This window comes from Bos indicus, chromosome 21 (assembly GCF_029378745.1).
Source record: "Bos indicus isolate NIAB-ARS_2022 breed Sahiwal x Tharparkar chromosome 21, NIAB-ARS_B.indTharparkar_mat_pri_1.0, whole genome shotgun sequence".
Classification (NCBI taxonomy): Eukaryota; Metazoa; Chordata; class Mammalia; order Artiodactyla; family Bovidae; genus Bos; species Bos indicus.
The window spans coordinates 6582145-6604651 of NC_091780.1; positions in this window are offsets into that span (position 1 = coordinate 6582145).

A 22507-nucleotide genomic window follows, 5' to 3' on the forward strand; every position below is an offset into this window, starting at 1 on the left:
TCAAGATTTACTATAAATTTACGGTACTGAAGACAGCATGCTATTAGTGAAAGAATAGATAGTGTAACAGAATAGAGAGCCCAGAAGTATATTCACACAAATATAGTCAACTGATCTTTGATAAAGGAGTTAAGTTACTAGGATGAAGAAAAGATAGTCTTTTCAACAAATGATACTGGAACAACTGTATATCCACATGCAAAAGAATGAATCTAGACACAGACCTTATATCTTTCATAAAAATGACTCAAAATTGTTGACAGACCTAAATGTAAAACAAATAAAAACCATAAACCTTTTAGAAGAAAGTGAAAGTGTTAGTCACTCAGTTGTGTCCAAATCTTTGCAACCCCATGGACTACAGCCCGCCAGGCTTCTCTCTCCATGGAAATCTCCAGGCAAGAATACTGGGGTGGGTTGCCATTTCCTTCTCCAGGGGATTTTCCCAACCCAGGGATCAAACCCAGGTATCCCGCTTTGCAGGCCAATTCTTTCCCATGTGAGCCACCAAGGGACAGGAAGGGGAAACTGTTAGTTGTGAAATGTGGGGTTTAGTTCCCTGACCAGGGATTGAACCCAGGCCCCCTGCATTGGGATTATGGAGTCTTAGCCACTATACCACAAGGGAGATCCCTTTGGCAGATAACATAGGAGAAAATCTAGATGATCTTGGGTTTGGTGGTGACCTTTTTAAGACTCAAAACCAAAAGCATGATCCATGAAAGAAATACTTGATAAGCTGGGATTCAGTGAATTAAATACTTCTTGTCTGTGAAAGACAGTGTTAAGAGAATGAGAATTCAAGCCACATACTGGGAGAAAATATTTGCCAAAAAAACCCACATCTGATAAAGCACTGTTACTCAAAACATATGAAGAACTCTTAAAATTCAACAATAAGGAAAGTAAGCAGCCATATTTTAAATGGGTTAAAATCTTAACAAATCCTCACCAAAGAAGATATTCAGATGTCAAATAAGTATGTGCAAAGATGCTCCATATAATCCACTAGAATGAAGTCATCAGGGAAATGTAAATTAAAACACTGAAATACCTCTACACACCTCTTAGAACAGGCAAAATTCAAAACACTGTCAATACCAAAAGCTGTCAAGGATGTGGAACAACATGAACTCTCATTCCCAAATGAGTTGAAAATGTGTGTGCACACAAAAACCTGCATATGGATGTTTATAGCAGTTTTATTCGTAATTGTCAAAACTTGGAAGCAACCAAATTGTCCTTTGGTAAGTGAATAAACTGTGGTACATCAAGATGATGGAATATTAGTCAGCATTAAAAAGAAATGAGCTATCAAGCTATGAAAAGACATGAGAGAATATTAAATATTTTATTAAGTGAAAGAAGCCAATATGAAAAGGCTATATACTGTGTAATTCCAACTACACAACATTCTTAAAAAGCAAAACTATGTTTGCCAGGAGTTGGCGAAGAGAGAGGAATAAGTAGGCAAAGCATGGTGATTTTTAGGGCAGTGAAACCATTCTGCATGACAGTAATGGTAGATATGTGTCATTATATATTTGTTCTACTCCAGGAGTAATCCTAATTTTAACTATGCATTTTGGGTAATAACGGTTTTTCAATGAAGGTTCATCAACTTTAACAGATTTGCCACTCTGATGTGGGATGCTGATAGTCAGGGGTGGGGGCTGAGGGGCGGGGAGCAGACTCCCAGGTGGCTCAGGGGTAAAGAATCTGCCTGCCAATGCAGGAGACACAGGAGATGCGGGTTCAGTCCCTGGGTCAGGAAGTTCCCCTGGAGGAAATGGCAACCCACTCCAGTATTATAGCCTGGAAAATTCCATGGACAAAGGAGCCTGGTGGGCTACAGTCTTTGGGGTTGCAAAGAGTCTGACGTGACTGAGCGACTGAGCACACACCCACGTTGATAGTAGGAGATACTATTTGTATGCAGAGGGGAGGGGTACGAGAGAATCTCTGTACCTTCTGTTCAAGTTTGATGTGAACTTAAAACTGCTCTAAAAATATAGTCTATTAAAAATGTGTTGAAGTAAAAAACAAAATGATTCCAGAAAACTTCTCTAAACTGAAGGATAAGTGATGTATGAGTGAAAGGACCCACCAAATGTTTTGTACAACATGTGAAAACAGACCCACACCAAGGTACAAAATTATGAAATTTCAGAGCACTGTATGGGTCCAGAGATAAAAAGCAGGTAACATACAAAGAATTATGAATCAGAATGATCCTGGACTACTTAACAACACTGGACACAGAATGACAGGGTGACAATGGCTTCAAAGTTCTGAAAGAAAATCATCCTCAACCTCAAATTCTATACCCAAACTGTCAAATAGGAGGAAAAAGCAAAAAAAAAAAAAAAAAGATACACAAGTTCTCAGAAACTCTCTCTTATGTCTCTGCATGCTTCTTAGGAGACTACTGGGGATGTGCTTCACCAAAATGAGAGGAGAAAGCAAGACAGAGGAAGACTGGAGTCAGGAACCAGGAGATCCCAGAGAGGAGACTGGTGAAAGGATGCCCAGAGGGGCATTTGCAGAGACAGCTGCCAGAATGAGAGCTGACTACCAAATGCAGCACGTGACTCAGGAGAGACTGTCATCACCACAATAACACCTCTGTAGTACCTCCATAACCTGAGCAAGAATACCCCAGAGTGTGGCCCAAGCTCTTACCTGCTCTTCATTTTCTCTGACCGTATGTTGACTGGGGCTTCCCTGGTGGCTCAGAGGCTAAGAAATCTGCCTGCAATGTGGCAGACCCAGATTCAATCCTGGGTCAAGAGGATCCTCTGGAGAAGGGAATGGCAACCCACTCCAGTGTTCTTGCCTGGAGAATTCCATAGACAGAGGAGCCTGGTGGGCTGCTATCCATGGGGTCCCAAAGAGTGGGACTTGACTGAGGGACTATCACTTTCACTCATGCTGATTAAATTCCTGCTCCCCCTCCAAGCCCTCCTGCCTGGATCTGCTGAAGACACTCATTTCACCCCACGGAAGCACTCTCAGTGTACTCCTAAGATTTGGAGATGCTGCCGCTAAGTCGCTTCAGTCGTGTCCGACTCTGTGTGACCTCATAGACGGCAGCCCACCAGGACCCGCCGTCCCTGGGATTCTCCAGGCAAGAACACTGGGGTGGGTTGCCATTTCCTCCTCCAATGCATGAAAGTGAAAAGTGAAAGTGAAGTCGCTCAGTTGTGTCCGACTCTTAGCGACCCCATGGACTGCAGCCTTCCAGGCTCCTCCATCCATGGGATTTTCCAGGCAAGAGTACTGGAGTGGGTTGCCAGTGCCTTCTCCGAAGATTTGGAGATAGATTTGTCAAAAACTGCTAGCCTGGTAAAGTTTCATGTGAAACTCGGATCAGGGGCAGAAGATGAGGTAAGATGTCCCAACTCAAGCTGTGAGGCTGAAAAAAAGGGGAAAATTCCTGCTGCTTCTACCTTTTGTTTTAGTCAAGCCTCTGTGGATTAAATGGTGTCCGCTGATTCAAATGCTAATCTCATCTGGCAGCTCCTTCACAGACACACCTGGAAACAATTTTTAATCTGGGTGCCACTATGACAGTCAAATTTGACACATAAAATTAACAAGGGGTCTGCTAGCAAACTGGCCTGACCTTGGTCCCAGAGGGAGACATGATCTTTATTATCCTGGTCAGTTCCCAAGATTGTTTGCTGTACAAATATCCTTTGAAAGATAGTCTTTTTTTTTTTTTTCTTTAACTTTTTGTAAAATTTTATTTATATTTTATTGAAGGATAATTGCTTTACAGGGTTTTGTTGTTTTCTGTCAAACTGCAACATGAGTCAGCCATAGGTATAGTCTAGGGCAAAAGTGATCAATGACTCTTGACAAGACTTGCAGAAGTGAAAAGGGCCCCTGGAGGAATTCTCTTCCAACAGCTGTGGCAAGCCTAAAAATAAGTTACTAAGTATCCCATTCCGTTCTCTGCATATGACAGACAGAAGACCAATCCCTGCCCATTGGAGCCATTCTAAGTACACGGAATGTGGGGAGACCTGTGTTTCTAGGACTTGATCATAATCTTGCCCTCATACTTTCCCAGAAAATGCCCTTGGGAAACTCTCAGATGAACTGAAATCAGACTAAGACTTGGGGACACTGTTCAGTTTCTCTTTTCCTGAAAGCCTTTTTCTAGCAGAGGTTCTACTGGTACTCAGTTTCCCCACATTCAACAATGTATTACTTGGGGATACTTATGTTGACTTAAAAAGAAAGTACAACGTGTAAGTTGAGAATTATGTTTTATTCGGCAAACTTTCTGAGACCGTCACGTCCTATGTCAATCTTTAAACTTGCTTCATTGGCCGAACTATTGCCCCAATTAATTGTTGACCTTTAAGCCAACTTTTTCACTCTCTTCTTTCACTTTCATCAAGAGGCTCTTTAGTTCTTCACTTTCTGCCATAAGGGTGGTGTCACCTGCATATCTGAGGTGATTGATATTTCTCCCAGCAATCTTGATTCCAGCTTGTGCTTCCTCCAGCCCAGCATTTCTCGTGATGTACTCTGCATATAAGTTAAATAAACAGGGTGACAATATACAGCCTTGACATACTCCTTTTCCTATTTGGAACCAGTCGGTTGTTCCATGTCCAGTTCTAACTGTTGCTTCCTGACCTGCATACAGATTTCTCAAGAGGCAGGTCAGGTGGTCTGGTATTCCCATCTCTTTAAGAATTTTCCACAGTTTATTGTGATCCACACAGTCAAAGGCTTTGGCATAGTCAATAAAGCAGAAATAGATGTTTTTCTGGAACTCTCTTGCTTTTTCGATGATCCAGCAGATGTTGGAAATTTGATCTCTGGTTCCTCTGCCTTTTCTAAAACCAGCTTGTACATCTGGAAGTTCATGGTTCACGTATTGCTGAAGCCTGGCTTGGAGAATTTTGAGCATTACTTTACTAGCATGTGAGATGGGTACAATTGTGCGGTAGTTTGAGCATTCCTTGGCATTGCCTTTCTTTGGGATTGGAATGAAACCTGACCTTTTCCAGTCCTGTGGCCACTGCTGAGTTTTCCAAATTTGCTGGCACATTGAGTGCAGTACTTTCACAGCATCATCTTTCAGGATTTGAAAGAGCTCAACTGGAATTCCATCACCTCCATTAGCTTTGTTTGTAGTGATGCTTCCTAAGGCTCACTTGACTTCACATTCCAGGATATCTGGCTCTAGATGAGTGATCACACCATCATGATTATCTGGCAAACAGCTGGGGAAACAGTGGAAACAGTGGCTGACTTTATTTTCCTGGGCTCCAAAATCACTGCAGATGGTGATTGAAGCCATGAAATTAAAGATGCTTACTCCTTGGAAGGAAAGTTATGACCAACCTAGACAGCATATTAAAAAGCAAAGACATTACTTTGTCAACAAAGGTCCATCTAGTCAAGGCTATGATTTTTCCAGTGGTCATGTATGGAAGTGAGAGTTGGACTATAAAGAAAGCTGAGCCCTAAAGAATTGATGCTTTTGAACTGTGGTGTTGGAGAAGACTCTTGAGAGTCCTTGGACTTCAAGGAGACCCAACCAGTCCATCCTAAAGGAGATCAGTCCTGGGTGTTCATTGGTAGGACTGATGTTGAAGCTGAAACTCCAATACTTTGGCCACCTGATGCGAAGAGCTGACTCATTTGAAAAGACCCTAATGCTTGGAAACATTGAGGGCAGGAGGAGGAGGGGATGACAGAGGATGAGATGGTTGGATGGCATCACTGACTCGATGAACATGGGTTTGGGTAAACTCCGGGAGTTGGTGATGGACAGGGAGGCCTGGCGTGCTGCGGTTCATGGGGTCGCAAAGAATCAGACACAACTGAGCGAATGAACCGAACTGAACTGAATTGTTGGTCAGGTGTCTCTGTGTGATTTTCTTCTGACCTATTAAATGTCTGTTTTACTTGTCCCATTTAAAAATAACCATTTAGGGACTTCTTTGGCAGTTCAGTGGTTAAGACTCTTGCACCCCCAGTGCTAGGGGCATGGTTTGATTTCTGGTTGGGAACTAAGATTTCCCCATGCCACAGGGTGCAGCAAAATAGAAATAAATAAATTTTAAAATGAAAATAAAAATAATCATCTAAAGATTTCTTTATACATTTGGGATAAGTCTCCTTAAAATTTCTACCTGTTGGAAAGGAATCTCTGGCTCTTCCCTACATTTTTTTTTTCTGTTAATCAATCTGCTACTGCTGCTGCTACTGCTAAGTCACTTCAGTCGTGTCCGACTCTGTGCGAACTCATAGACGGCAGCCCACCAGGCTCCCCCGTCCCTGGGATTCTCCAGGCAAGAACACAACCTAAATAACATTAATTATTTAATGATTTTATTAGCATCTGTAAGACACATTGAGGGGAAGAGGAGAACACATTTCCCAAGATGGTTTTCCTGTTTGTTTTAAACTAAGGGAGTTCTTAGGTTAATCATTATATATATATATATATATATATATATATATATATATATATATGTATATGTATATATATGTATATGGCTTCCCTGGTGGCTCAGTTGGTAAAGAGTCTGCCTGCAATGCAGGGGACCCAGATTCAATCCTTGGGTCAGGAAGATCCCATGGAGAAGGGAATGACAACCCACTCCAGTATTCTGGCCTAAAATAGAGAATTCCATGGACAGAGGAGCCTGGTGGGCTACAGTCCATGGTGTTGCAAAGAGTTGGATATGACCGAGCGACTTTCACACAAAAAATGTACACTTTTATTTTCCACCTTTTGATTTTTTACATAGTTACCAAAAAATTTACCAATTTTCTCCAATTAAAACTCTCTCCAATTTAAAGCATCTATTATCTGGCCGCTAATGAGATATATATTAATAGTGACTCAAACCAATCAGGCACAAGAGGCTTCCCCACAAGAGAGTGGGGAGGATGCTGCCTAAACAAGACCCTAAGAGAGTTTCCTCCCAAAAACAGTCCAAGAAAGTAAAGGCCTTCGTTGTACAGGCCAGCACAACAAAAGTTAAGATGACAGGAAAAACAAAGAAAAGCCTGGGAGTTGGTACAAACAGACAAAAGACTGTTCAAAATCCCACTTTATTTGATTGGCTGCCAAACGTACACCATACCTGTACATTTTGGATGACAAAGACCAAGTTTTCAAAACATAGCTACAAAAACACGCATGCACATGCACGCACGTGTGAACACACACACACACACAAAATGCTGGCAGATCAAGTAGAACATTTACATTTCAAAGGCATAGGAAGAGAAATGCAAGTTCCCCCAGAAGGGCTTTTGTTTTTTTAAGGTCAATATTCTGAAAAGATGCTTTCATCAAGCTGGCTTTTTAATTTAACTGTGTATGTAATAACAGAGCCTCTGGCTAGGGTATTTGTTGGAGGCTGGCAATCTGTTGTTCCTTTTTTGTCTTGTTTTGAAAGCTTTATTCCCCATTCAGAGGTTGGTTTGTTGAAATAAAATTGCTAGTGTAGCCAATTTAAGGAAAAATGACAGGCCAGTCTTCCCTTTAATTACCATCCAATCCTACCCAGGGTTCTTTCAACTGAAGATGAAACTGTTGCAGGAAAGGGGACCTGTTCCAGGGCCCGGAAGTGGGATCTTATCTAACACTCGGAAATGAATTGTCTGAGAAGACACATGTGCTGACAGAGCAAGAGATTTTATCATGAAGGAGCGCCTGGGTGGAGAGCAGCAGGGTGAGGGGACCCAGGAGGACTGCTTTGCCACGTGGCTCACAGACTCGGGTTTTATGGTGATGGGATTAGTTTCCAGGGTGTCTTTAGTCAATTTTCCTGACTCAGAGTCTTTCCTGGTGGTGCATGCATCACTCAGCCAAGATGGATGCCAGCAAGGAGGATTCTGGGAGGGGGTCAGACAGGTGGTGTCTCCTTTTGACCTTTCCTGAACTCTCCCTGTTGGTGGTGGCTTATTAGTTCTGTGTTCCTTACCCAGGACCACCTGTCATCAAACAACTCATGCAAATGGTGGCTACGGTGCCTGGCCAGGGTGGGCGGTTTCAGTCAGTGTGCTCCCCTTAACAACTCCCCGCTGAGAAACTTCATACTCAAGATACTTCTTTGGGAACTGGGGTGGAGGTCTCTTTCTTCTGTAACTTCTTCCTGCTGTGCATGGGCGTAGGCCTGCCTAGCAGAGCAGAAGTCTCTCTTAACCTAATCTAAGTTGAGGTATTCTTTGCCTGAAACCAGCATTCATCCTTATAATAATAGCAATTTAGCTTGAAACTGTTGGCCCCTGTCAGAGATGAAATATACAGGGCCAAACAGGAGGCCTAAAAGGATGGTGGTCATCACTGGTCCCAGAAACAGAAGGCAACATTTGTGGTGAGGGCTGCAGGGTGTGTGACCTTGTTCTGATTGGTTGGTGGTGAGGCAACAGAGCAGTGCTCCAGGAATCTTGTGCTCAGCCTGAAGTTACCATCCTCCACCTGGGTGGGGGCCCCAGTTCTGCAGAAGAACTCAAAGATATTGTTATATTTGCACATTTCTTGAGTAGGAACCAGGACCCTGCCTCAAGGCTGTACCAACAATAGACTGTTCCTCTGTTTCTGTATCCCCTCACTTCCCTGATTAGCAACTGTCTAAATCTACCCTTTGGAACTCAGGGAAGGTCATGAGGCTGAATGAAGCCGGTATCCTACAGACAAGAAATGGAGAACACAGAACAGATCTGTACTCTCAAGCCCCACGGAGTCCTGCTCAGTTTTAATTCAGGGAACTGGGCAACTATGACTGTGATAACTTCCTCTCAAAATGGGGCACAGGACTGCCTCAGCTGGGAGAACAGACACTGAACTGGAAGTATTCCTGAGTTCCAAGTCCTAGGTCTGAGTCTAATATGATTAAACTCTCAAACCCTTGTCAGCCATTTTGGTGTAACAGACCCAATTAGAAGTAGTTGGAGGGGTGACAACTGGAATTTTAATAGATGAAATAAATCTCATTTGTTTTTAGAAGAATAGGCCGAAACCCAGTCTGGACCTGGCACTTCAGGGAGACTTGTAGCCAGGTAGCCAGTTGCCTAGTTTTATAAAAAGTAAGGTTGCAGTTACTAGCTGCCAGCAGACATTGTTTTGAGAATGGTTGTATCCAAGCCTGATATGACTCAGAAAATACAAGTGTTTAGCAATACAAGGTCTAGTCTGAAATTACACCCATAGAATCACCTAGGTATCTCCTTGGATGTCTGAACCATAGCTACTCTATTTTGACTTTTAATTGTAAAATTCTCCTTAATAGCCAAAGCAGATGTCACCATTAATGATGTCAGTGTTTCTCTAGGTATGAGAAGATGCAAGAATTGGGACTCATAAAAGCTTCTCCTGAAAAGATCTATCTACCTGCAGGCCTGTTCTGCCAGTTTCTCCCAGAGCAGAGTGCCTCATTCCTGATTTCCACCCTGAACTCCTTTCGGGGGAGTTGAAGGTCAGCAGCTGCAGTGGCCATGATTTAATCTTTGTAGAGGTAGATGGCAAGTGTCAGTTTTCAGTTGGCAGGCCCCCTTCTTGATTAAACTTGACCATGATTTTAAGGGGGGCATTTCATGACCATTTCATTCCATGGTGCTGAGAATGTCCATTCTCAGGTTCTGGCAAAGATTTTGTTGACAGGCCACTCAATATGTTGTTACTGGACTTGGTCATAAAGCAGTATCCAAAATTCTCTGGACCACCTGTCTTATCAGCCTCTTGGTCCAGGAAAACATTTTTTCTTGTTGCTTCTTCCCATATCTAGAGTTATACTGTTACCATTGTCAGTCTATTATGGAACTATATATTATTTTATCAGAGGCCTCAGTCACACATTTCTCAGTGTAAGAAATAGCAATTTTATAAAACAGGCAAAATACAAATAACATAGCCAGCAGTATTAGTAAAGTCATAAGTAAGAATTAAGCTAAGAGCTTCCATTAGATGTAGCCCAGTATATCCCAGGCCATCTGACTTAGTCTACTCTGTACAAATCTTTATCTTCCAGGGAAATTATATATTGGCACTGTCTATAAGGCACATAGCCCAGTTTTTTAGTGTTACTAGATTGATTATCCTTAATATGATTTAATTAATTTAATCTCCAACACAGAGGTGATTTTAAACCTAAATTATCCATAGCCTGGTGCTATTGCTGGGAGAAATATCAATAACCTCAGATATGCAGATGACACCACCCTTATGGCAGAAAGTGAAGAGGAATTCAAAAGCCTCTTGATGAAAGTGAAAGTGGAGAGTGAAAAAGTTGGCTTAAAGCTCAACATTCAGAAAACGAAGATCATGGCATCTGGTCCCATCACTTCATGGGAAATAGATGGGGAAACAGTGGAAACAGTGTCAGACTTTCTTTTTCTGGGCTCCAAAATCACTGCAGATGGTGACTGCAGCCATGAAATTAAAAGACGCTTGCTCCTTGGAAGGAAAGTTATGACCAACCTAGATAGCATATTGAAAAGCAGAGACATTACTTTGCCAGCAAAGGTTCATCTAGTCAAGGCTATGGTTTTTCCTGTGGTCATGTATGGACTATGGTCACAGTTGGACTGTGAAGAAGGCTGAGCACCGAAGAATTGATGCCTTTGAACTGTGGTGTTGGAGAAGACTCTCGAGAGTCCCTTGGACTGCAAGGAGATCCAACCAGTCCATTCTAAAGGAGATCAGCCCTGGGATTTCTTTGGAAGGACTGATGCTAAAGCTGAAACTCCAGTACTTTGGCCACCTCATGCGAAGAGTTGACTCATTGGAAAAGACTCTGATGCTGGGAGGGATTGGGGGCAAGAGGAGAAGGGGACGACAGAGGATGAGATGGCTGGATGGCATCACTGACTTGATGGACGTGAGTCTGAATGAACTCTGGGAGTTGGTGATGGACAAGGAGGCCTGGCGTGCTGCAATTCATGGGGTCGCAAAGAGTCGGACACGACTGAGTGACTGATCTGATCTGATCTATATAAATCCATTCCCTAATTGTGGGAGATTTTTTCCCCTTTGCTGAAACTTTGCTTGTTGCTCTGGTTGAGCTTGAGTAATAGAAGAAATAGAAGAAGAAAACTCAAATTTATGGTCAGAGTCAGAGCAGGCATTATTAATTGGCCAGGTGATGGGATTCCATCTAGCAATATCAGTAGTGACCTGAATATAACTATAATTTTTTTAAGTAAATTTTCTCAGGGCCAACCAGCTACAGCCTTGGAATAGAGAAATTCACCAAGGTAACCCAGAACTAGACACAAGTAATTGGCCACAAACCCAACAATTGGATTGATTTCTAAAACTAGCTTAGGATCAGGCCTAGGATAGAAAAGCATTTGGTTTATATGCAAAGGTCTAAGAAGTCAACAAAATATTATAAATGATCACATGTATCAGGTCCAGCATCTTGGGCAAGGTGTCTGCCTTTATGTCACCTTCTTGTTCTGGTATAGTGGGGTTCCTCCTCTGTTTGAACGCCACTTTAAGGTGAGATCAGGTCAGCTGTCCTCTCTATAGACCAGTCCAGTGTAGGGGCCTTTAGAAGTGGGAATTAATCTAAGAGTCAGTTTCCCTTCAATTTCACTGTGAATGAGCCAGTTAAGAGTACCTTATTTAAAGGTCCTTCCATCCAGGTTGGAGACAGCCCCTTAAATTATGTCTTTCTCCAGTCCTGATTGCAGCTTATGAAGCATCTGATCTTTATCCCAAGAGAGATTACTGAGATAAGCTTCAGAAACAAACTTAGGGTGTTTTTTAAAGAATTCAATTAAAATTTACATTAATATTGCATAACAGCAAAGAACTATCCAGGAAATGAGTCTTACTAGATACAGATCTCCAAACAAACTGGTATTTAACATTCATTGAAACAAACACTTTTTTCTTCCTGAAATCACCATCATTTTTTACTAAATATAACCAAATTAAGACTTGCTTATGACATAGGTATGGTCTCAATAAACTTGGCCTGATGATTTATATAACCATAATTGATCATAGATCTTTTTGCTTTGCTGAAACTTTTATAGAGTCTCAGACTGAACTTTTAAAGTAAAACCTTCCAGGACTAGGAAAGTCATGCCAAAGGCTTATCATAGATTTGCCTTACAGAGTGCTCTTTTCATGTTCTCAAAAATTCCTTGAAATTTCTGTACCTCTTAGTGAGATAACCTTCCTAAACCTACCTGTTAAAATTACTGGAAACCTAAGAATTTCCAATCTCTGGAGGAGTCAGATAGAGAGAAAATATAATTGTTTTAATTTGTTTATAACATTTAATTTTACCAAATTACTGTCATAATTAGTTTGAGGGGATGGTTTTCCCTACTTCCATAAAACACAGATTCAAACCTGTAATTTTTTTCAGATAGAAACTATAAAAGTTATAAGCATATTCACTGGTTCATTCAGTCCTTCTGTTAACTTTGTGAAGTCATGAGTTTTCCCATTAGAATACCAGAACATATCAGAATGTTCAGTTCAGTTCAGTCACTCAGTCGTGTCCGACTCTTCATGACCCCATGAATCGCAGCATGCCAGGCCTCCCTGTCCATCACCAACTCCCAGAGTTCACTCAGACTCACGTCCATTGAGTCAGTGATGCCATCCAGCCATCTCATCCTCTGTCATCCCCTTCTCCTCTTGCCCCCGATCCCTCCCAGCATCAGAGTCTTTTCCAATGAGTCAACTCTTTGCATGAGGTGGCCAAAGTACTGGAGTTTCAGCTTTAGCATCATTCCCTCCAAAGAAATCCCAAGGCTGATCTCCTTCAAAATGGACTGGTTGGGTCTCCTTGCAGTCCAAGGGTCTCTCAAGAGTCTTCTACAACACCACAGTTCAAAAGCATCAGTTCTTCGGCGCTCAGCCTTCTTCACAGTCCAACTCTCACATTCATACATGACCACTAGAAAAACCATAGCCTCGACTAGATGGACCTTTGTTGGCAAAGTAATGTCTCTGCTTTTCAATATGCTATATAGGTTGGTCATAACTTTCCTTCCAAGGAGCAAGCGTCTTTTAATTTCATGGCTGCAATCACCATCTGCAGTGATTTTGGAGCCCAGAAAAAGAAAGTCTGACACTGTTTCCCCATCTATTTCCCATGAAGTGATGGGACCGGATGCCATGATCTTCGTTTTCTGAATGTTGAGCTTTAAGCCAACTTTTTCACTTTCCACTGTCACTTTCATCAAGCGGTTTTTTAGTTCCTCTTCACTTTTTGCCATAAGGGTGGTGTCATCTGCATATCTGAGGTTATTGATATTTCTCCCGGCAATCTTGATTCCAGCTTGTGTTTCTTCCAGCCCAGCGTTTCTCATGATGTACTCTGCATATAAGTTAAATAAGCAGAGTGATAATATACAGCCTTGACGTACTCCTTTTCCTATTTGGAACCAGTCTGTTGTTCCATGTCCAGTTCTAACTGTTGCTTCCTGACCTGCATACAGATTTCTCAAGAGGCAGGTCAGGTGGTCTGGTATTCCCATCTCTTTCAGAATTTTCCACATTATTGTGATCCACACAGTCAAAGGTTTTGGCATCAGAATGTTAGGAATATCTATATTAGTAATATTTACCATACATTATAACATGAGAGGATTTATTACTCATTTGATAACATTTTCCATTTAACCAACCAAATAAACACAGTTAGTTCAATATCTCTCTTTGGAATGTTTCAGTGGCCCTCTAAAACAACCCAAAGTTAGCTAAAGATCAAAAGAATTCAATTTAGGAACTTTTGTTAAAAAAAAAAAATCAGTCAAAAGGGTTTTAGAACATTCAGTCAGATTTCATCAATGCTGATGGGTGTATCATTTAGCTTGCTGATATGTCACAATAGGCATATGAACTGACTGAGTCTCAAGGCCAAGTGAAAGTCGACTCAGCCATCTTGGGCCTAGTTGGCTCTAACCAGTTTCCTATGGCTGTGTCATTCCTAACAAATCCATCTATCCAACTAATTATAATCCAATTTTAGAAAATCTTTATCATGTATAACTCTTTTCAGTATTTTTTTTTCATATTTTCTCCTACTGAAAACACTTCTTAGTTTCCCTAAAGTATTTTCCTCAATGAGGTACATTTCTTGTTGACAGATTTGTAACCAAATACAGTCTTATTTGACCACTAGTAAAACTAGGTAGAACAGAATTACTTATTGATGGATCTAAAGACATGTCTATGTTACCAGGCATTAATTTAATACTGAATATTTCCCAGTTCACATGAACCTGGAATTCATAGTTTAATTTAGAATTATTTGATTTGTAAGTGCTTACTTTTCTAAAGCCAATTAAACAGTGCTCATTTACAAATTAACTCAAAATATTATCCTGAAACAAAGACATACTGAGACACACATATTCAGACAGACACAATGCAAGCTTCATTTTCTAAGTTTAGTCATGAAATAGATATTACAATATAAAATTCACTAGTTTATAAATAACAGTTGGAATAAATAAAATTTTAAAGGCTTCTTCCCATTTTTCCTCAGTCTCAGGAGTTAGAGATGGTCTAGATAAGTGTTCCTGAGAGCCCTGGTCTCAAGGCACAAGGAAAGAAAGCCAAGTTCTAACAAAATGGCGGCAGGTCTAAACCAAACAGGGGCCAGACAAAGCAAAATGGCCATCACAAGTCACAGCACAGAACACAGAGCATAAAACACACACATAGACCTGGCAGTCCTCATCAGACACTCCCTTAAATACAAGATTATAGTCTCTCAGAAAACCTCCTATAGAAACACAGAACTTCAGATCCAAGTTCTAACAGAACAAATGAAAATATCTCAGGTCTTCAAAGATTTCAAAGGGAGGAAAGGAAACCAGGTTGAAATAAGAGGGGGGAGGAGGTGAGAGAGGAGGCAAAAGGGGTGGCCTTACAGACGTCTCCTGCCACCTGCAGACACCCAAGCATTACGGGACCTTACCCTGGGCCTCCAGAGAAGAGAGGACAGGAACTCAGCCCTACCAGAAACCAGACCAGAACAGAACCAGAATTCGAGTTCTCTGCCAATAGGAGATGATCAGGCTCCAATCCTCAGCTCAGGCTGAGGCCCTTCGACCAGATTCCTGTGTCTGAGACCGCGGGACCAGGAAAAAGGATAGGATAGGAAGGGTTAAGGAGAGGAAAGAGAGACAGAAGGGGAGAGAGGTCAGTAAAGTCTCTTGTTCCTTACCCAGTCGGGGAGTCACCATTTGTTGCAGGAAGGGGGACCCCTTCCAGGGCCTGAAGTGGGCTCTTGTCTAACATTCGGAAATGAATTGTCCAAGGAGACACATGTGCTGATAAAGCAAGAGATTTTCTTGGGGAGGGGCACCCAGGCAGAGAGCACAAGGGTGAGGGGACCCAGGAGGACTGCTCTGCCACAGTCTCAGGTTTTATGTTGATGGGATTAGTTTCCGGGTTGTTTTTAGCCAATCATTCTGACTCAGAGTCCTTCCTGGTGGATGCATCACTGAGCACGAATAACTCAGCCAAGATGGATGCCAGAGAGAAGGATTCTGGGAAGTGGTCAGACACGTGGTGTCTACTTTTGACCTTTCCTGAACTCTTCCAGTTGGTGTGGCTTATTAGTTTTGTGTTCCTTACCAGGACCTCCTGTCATAAAACAACTCGTGCAAATGGTTACTAGGGTGCCTGTCCAGGGTGGTTGGTTTCAGTCAGTGTACTTCCCCTAACAAAACCACTCTGGGTCTAAACTGAGCGAGAATCTTCCCAGTCTTTCCACTGGACTCCTCTGGTGTCTTTCCAATAGGGGGAGTCACTCGGCAATATCTTTCAAAGTGTTTGATGTCTCCAAATAAAACTCAGTATCATCAACCAATAATCTGGAGATCCAAGAACAAGGAGCTGCTGCTGCTGCTAAATTGCTTCAGTCATGTCCGACTCTGTGCAACCCCATAGACAGCAGCCCACCAGGCTCACCTGCCCCTGGGATTCTCCAGGCAAGAACACTGGAGTGGGTTGCCGTTTCTTTCACTAATGCATGAAAGTGAAAAGTGAAAGTGAAAGTCGCTCAGTCATGTCTGACTCTTAGCGACCCCATGGACTGCAGCCTACTAGGCTCTTCTGTCAATGGGATTTTTGAGGCAAGAGTACTAAGAACAAGGAGAGACTCACCCAAACTCATCTGGTCTCTGAGGAGGTGGAGGCCTCCTCCACAAGAGGCCTTTACTGGTACCAGCCTTTTGATCCTCATAGAGTTCAAGCCAAGGAGAGAAGTCTGATTTGGCTCCCTTTGTAGTTGGTGGCCAAAACTGTTGATCCAAAAAAAAGCACAACCTGAAAGATAGGAATTATATTTTATTTAGCAGACTTTCTGAGGACTTCAAGCTCAGGAGTCAGTCTTTCAGGTAGCTCTGAGGGACTGCTCCCCAAGAGAGAAGGCAGGGGCCAAGGATATATAGAGGTTTTTCCCCACAAAAACCAGGTAGTCAGAATACCAAAAGATTACTGTTAATTAAAGAAAACCAGATATCTCAAGTCAACGAATCTAGGACTTTTCTATGATGGGAAGATCCAAGAGTCTGAGCTGACTGAAATCACTCCTTAGATATGCACCTCAAGGGCTTCCCAGGTGACGCTAATGGTAAAGAACCTGCCTGCCAATGCAGGAGACATAGGAGATCCAGGTTCAGTCTCTGGGTTGGAAAGATCCCCCAGAGTAGGACATGGCAACCCACTCCAGTATTCTTCCCTGGAGAATTCCATGGGCAGAGGAGCCTGGCCAGCTACAGTCCATGGGTTTGCAAAGAGTTGGAGAGACTAACGCTTCCACTTCTTCCGCTAACTAGGGCCAGTATCCTATTCTTCCCCATCCTGAATTCCCTCCTCTGGGCTCACTGTGGGAGTGACTATAGTGGCTTGATGACTGCAACATCTTTTACCTACTGAAAAAGCAGGTGATATTTTTCATTCACAGCTACTTTAGAAGGAATATGAGATGAATGCAGAAGTCCAGAGAATCATTGTCTCTTGGTGGGAAGTAGGGTGCAGGAATTCAGGGAGCATGGGGGTGGGGGCTTCTAAGGTACTGATAATGTTCTATTCCTTAGCTGGAGCAATAGGTTGAGTGGTATTCATTTTATTTGTTATTGTTGTTGTTCAGTTGTTAAGTCACGTCAAACTCTTTATGGTTCCATGGACTGTAGCCCACCAGGCTCGAGCCAGGGATCAAACCCACATCTCCAGCATTGGTAGGCAGATTCTTTACCACTGAGCCATCGGGTTTGTTAAATGTACATATATCTTTTATGTACTCTTCTGTACATGTGATAACTTCTATAGTTTAAAAATAGAATTAAGTAGGCAAGAATGAATGAGTAGAGGCTTGGAGTCAGACAAATCCAAGCTCTGCTCTCCACTACCTGGAAAGTTAGTGAGGACAGGGCAACCCACTCCAGTATTTTTCCCTGGAGAATCCTGAGGACAGAGAAGCCTGGAAGGCTACAGTCCATAGGGTCACACAGAGTTGGAGACGACTGAAGCGACTTAGCATGCAAGCATGCACCCGGAACCTCATGAAGTTTCTCTCTCCCAATTGCAGTTCAGCATTTTTGTTGTTATAAACTGGGAATAACTGTAAATGTAGCATAGTTGTCAAGTCTCAGCAGAAGTTGGGATTCTGCAGGATAAGTAATGACAGGGAAGGCTAGCTCCTTCCCCTCCCAGCAGTGGAACTCAAGCTAGAGGGACAAACAGAGAGGATGAATGATGGCTGGGTTTTGATCCCTGATTCTCTTAAATGGACCATGACCATGATCTCATTATACCTGTCTCTAAAAGGAAAAAACAAACAAAACCCCAAAACACCAAACACTGGAACAATTTAGTAAACCAAGTTAAATTGTGGCCTTTGGGTCCAGAAGGGACTGCCAAGAACACAGGGGTCAACGTAGCCACTCTGAATCGAGCTCTCAGGGAACAGGCCTGGCTGGCCCCACTGTGGGGAGGAGTCTGTGCTCTCAGGCACCACCTGGGAGGGGAGGAGGGAAAAGAGGAGCACAGACAGCCAGCGGAAGGGGCGGCGCGGGTCTCAGGGTGGACTGGGCAGACGGCCCCCTCCCGCTCCCCGTCTGCAGGCTGTTTCTATCCACCCCTCCCCGTCCAGACCTCCTCACTCCCATCCCTGGCCCTGCGCATGCCCCTCATCCTGACGCACCCACCTCTGCCCCCTCAGCTTCTTCTCGCTTCTAACCCCAACCCTCCAGGAAGTCCCCGAGCACCCCCTGCCCTTCACGACCCTGTTCTATTCAGTGTTGTCGTCTGCTCCCAGCACAGTGAGCTGGTGACTCCGTCCACCTGAAGATTGTCCTGTGCATCTGGCAGCTGATTTGACTTTGCCTTGGTGTAGGGAGAGAGCAGATGAGCCAAGATGTCACGGTCAGGCTCTCTTGCCCCTTGGCTTCTCGCTCTGCCTTCACATGTTGTAATATAACAGCTGAGATGACTTGTAACACTGCCTATGCACGTCACAAAGCATTACCTTGGTCACGGGCTGCTGTGTGTGGTACGCCTCTGTGAGCTTCACCAGGAAAGCCCTGGCCACTGCTGCATTGGGGCTACCTTGGACTGACATCACGATTATGTTACATGAGGCTGTGTTCTGAGTACATTATGGCTGCGATATGGTTATGTTGTGTCTGCTGCATCAGCCAGGAGAGGATAAACGCGTCTGCAGTTCCCACGGCTCCTCGGCTCCTCGAGTCTTCTTCCAGCCTCTTAGCTCACACCCTGCCTATCCTGGATTCAGTGAACAGTGTGAACAGCGAGACAATTGGCAGCACTAACAGGATCAGCAATACACTTGGGAGCCTAACTTGATCATGATGAAGACTTCCTGTCTGAGAAGAGGGGGCCTTGCCCGACACTAGAGGAGGCCCCAGCACCGGGCAAGTTCAGGGCCTCGCCCCACCCCTGCCTGTCTGCCCAGCCAGGGAACTACAACCCCGGGCCCTGCCCCGGCCACGTGGAAATAGGCTGTGACCGCCCCCCCTCCCCCTCCCCACCCCCCCGCCCCCGCCAGGGAGCCCAGTCCGTGCTTTGCCCTGAGGCTGCGAACTTCTGCTCTCCAACCTAGTGACCCAGAGAGGCTGCCATAGCCTGGTGGATGGGAGGTGTCTGTGCGTGGAGAGGGGCTGGGGCAAGAGAGGGTGCTCCCCCAGCCTGCACCCCTGGCAGGAAAGACTCGGGCTCCAGGAGACCCTCACCCAAGCTGGGTGCTGGGGCTCAGGAGGGGCAAGGGCCCCCGGGGTCAAGTATCCCCTGGCACCCAGGAAGGTGGGGAAGGAAGGCAAGGGCGGGGGACCCTGCTAACCTCAGCCTGTAAAGAGGCAGGGGGTGCATGGGCTTGGGTTCCCACCCGGCCCAGAGAGCCCGTTTTCAGCTTCATGAAACTCTAGTCACAAGTGCTGTCCTCACTCCACACTTTGCCCAAATCTCGTGTCTTACTCTCGGAGGCAGTCGGGGTTGGAGGGTTCCCTGGGGGGAATAGAGAGAGGAAACAGGAAATCCAGTCCAAGGAAGAAAGGAGAGACAGACAGATGGATTTCCCCTCCTGTTTCTGGCAACAACTTCCAAGGGCTCCAGGGAAGGGGAATTTGATAGCCACGTTACTTCACCAGCAGATAGCTCAGGCCTTGTCTGGCCATTAACTAAGTGTGTGTTTGCAAAGCTGAAACACGAAAGTTATTTCTACAAAATCCATTTACCTTTCAGCTTGATGTGTCTGTCTGTCCCTCCCACCCCTCTATTTTCCCCTTTGGTTTTCTGCCACTACAATTCTCTTTTTCTCTCTTGTCCTCCCTCCAGCTTTCTTTCTCCCAGCAACAGTCCTCCAAGCCCACAGGATCGTAGTTGGACAGGTTTGATTTAATCAGACTGTGCATGTTTTCCTCATAGGGCCACCCAAAGACTCCTTTGTTTTCCTCCATTATTTTCCCTTTGATGCCTCATCTTCTACTGTCCTATAGAGGTAGAGGAATACATACTATTTAATCTATGTTTTTCTAGTCCACTTTCTGTTTTCAAAATACAGTGTTGTTTTAAGATTTAAATACATAAATGAATTGTCAGAATTTTATCCCATTATTTGCCTTTCAGTCAGGGAAAGACTGAAGGCAGGAGGAGAAGGGGACGACAGAGGATGAGATGGTTGATGGGATCACTGACTCAATGGACATGAGTTTGAGTAAGCTCCGGGAGTTGGTGATGGACAGGGAAGACTGGTGTGCTGCAGTCCGTGGGGTCATGAAGAGTTGGACACGACTGAGCAGCTGACAAGTAAAAGCTGAAAGAGTTCATCACCACTAGAGCAGCCTTATAAGAATGTCAAAGGAACTTCAAACTGCAAAGAAAAGACATTAATTAGTGATAGGAAAACATATGAAAATATAAATCTTACTATACAGTTAAAATCAGAATACTCTAATTTTGTAATGGTGGTAGATAACATATAAATCTATATTGAAGGTTAAAAGAGAAAAGCATTAAAAACAACAATAACTATGATAATAATAAATACACAAGATAAAAGGGTAAATTGAAACAACAAACAAGTAAAATGATGGGAAGAGTAAAAATGTAGAGCTTTAGTATGCATTCAACGTTGTTATCAGCTTAAAATAGACTCATAAATAAAAGATGCTTTTTTGTGAGCCTCATGGTACCCACCTATAACACGAAAACCTATGGTAGATACACAAAAGGTAACTAGAAAGCAATCAAAGCACACACTTACAGAAAACCATCAAATCACAAAGAAAGGAATCAAGAGAAGAAAGGAATAATTGAAACAAAAAGCCATGAAACAGTTAAAGGGGAATTCCAAAGAAACATCTACTTCTGCTTCGTTGACTGCACTAAAGCCTTTGACTGTGTGGATCACAACAAACTGTGGAAAATTCTGAAAGAGATGGGAATATAAGACCACCTTAGCTGCCTCTTGAGAAATCTGTATGTGGGACAAGAAGCAACAGTTAGAATTGGACATGGAACAACTGATTGGTTCCAAATTGGAAAAGGAGTAACTCAAGGCTGTATATTGTCACCCTGTTTATTTAACTTCTATGCAGAATACATCGTGTGAAATCCTGAGCTGGATGAACCATAAGCTGGAATTAAGATTCAGTTCAGTTCAGTTCAGTTGCTCAGTCATGTCCGACTCTTTGTGACCCCATGAATCACAGCATGCCACGCCTCCCTGTCCATCACCAACTCCCAGAGTTCACTCAGACTCAAGTCCATTGAGTCAGTGATGCCATCTAGCCATCTCATCCTCTGTCGTCCCCTTCTCCTCCTGCCCCCAATCCCTCCCAGCGTCAGAGTCTTTTCCAATGAGTCAACTCTTCGCGTGAGGTGGCCAAAGTATCAGAGTTTTAGCTTTAGCATCAGTCCTTCCAAAGAAATCCCAGGGCTGATCTCCTTCAGAATGGACTGGTTGGATCTCCTTGCAGTCCAAGGGACTCTTAAGAGTCTTCTCCAACACCACAGTTCAAAAGGAATTAAGATTGCTGGGAGAAATATCAACAGCCTCATAGATGCAGAAGATACCACTCTAATGGCAGTAAGTGAAGAGGATCTAAAGAGCCTCTTGATGCGAGTGGAAGAAGAGAGTGAAAAAGCTGGCTTGAAACTCAACATTTAAAGAACTAAGATCATGGTATCCAGTCTCATCACTTCATGGCAAATAGAAGAGGAAAATAATGGAAACATTTGTTTCCTTGGGCTCCAAAATGACTGAGGACATTGACTGCAGCCACGAAATTAAAAGACGTTTGCTCCTTGGAAGAAAAGCTATGACAAACCTAGACAGTGTATTAAAAAGCAGAGACATTACTTTGCCGACAAAGGTCTGTATAGTCAAAACTATGGTTTTTCCAGTGACTGAACAACAACTATTGTTTTTGGAAGAAATGCCCTGTAGATATCAATTAGGTCCAACTAGCTCAATGTATCATTTAAAACTTGTGTTTCCCTACTGATTTTCTGTCTGAATAATCTGTCCATTGGTGTGAGTGGGATATTAAAGTCCCCCATTATTATTGTGTTACTGTCGATTTCCCACATAATTGTTGTTAGCATCAGTTGTATGTATTGAGGTGCTCCTTTTTTGGGTACATATTTATTTATAATTGTTTCCATCTTATGTTTAGATTGATCCCTTGATCATTATGCAGTCCTTCTTTGTCTCTTATAACAGTCTTTATTTTAATGTCTATTTTATCTGAGTATTGCTACTCCCACTTTCTTTTGATTTTTGTTTGCATGGATTATCTTTTTCCAGCCCCTCACTTTCAGTCTGTATATGTCCCTAGGTCTGAGGTGGGTCTCTTTGACAACATATATAGGGGTTTTGTTTTTTTTATCCATTCAGCCAATCTGTGTTTTTTGGTTGAAGCATTTAGCCCACTTACATTTAAGGTAATTATTGATACGTATGATCATGGCATCTGATCCTGTCACTTCATGGCAAATAGATGTGGAAACAGTGGGAGACTTTATTTT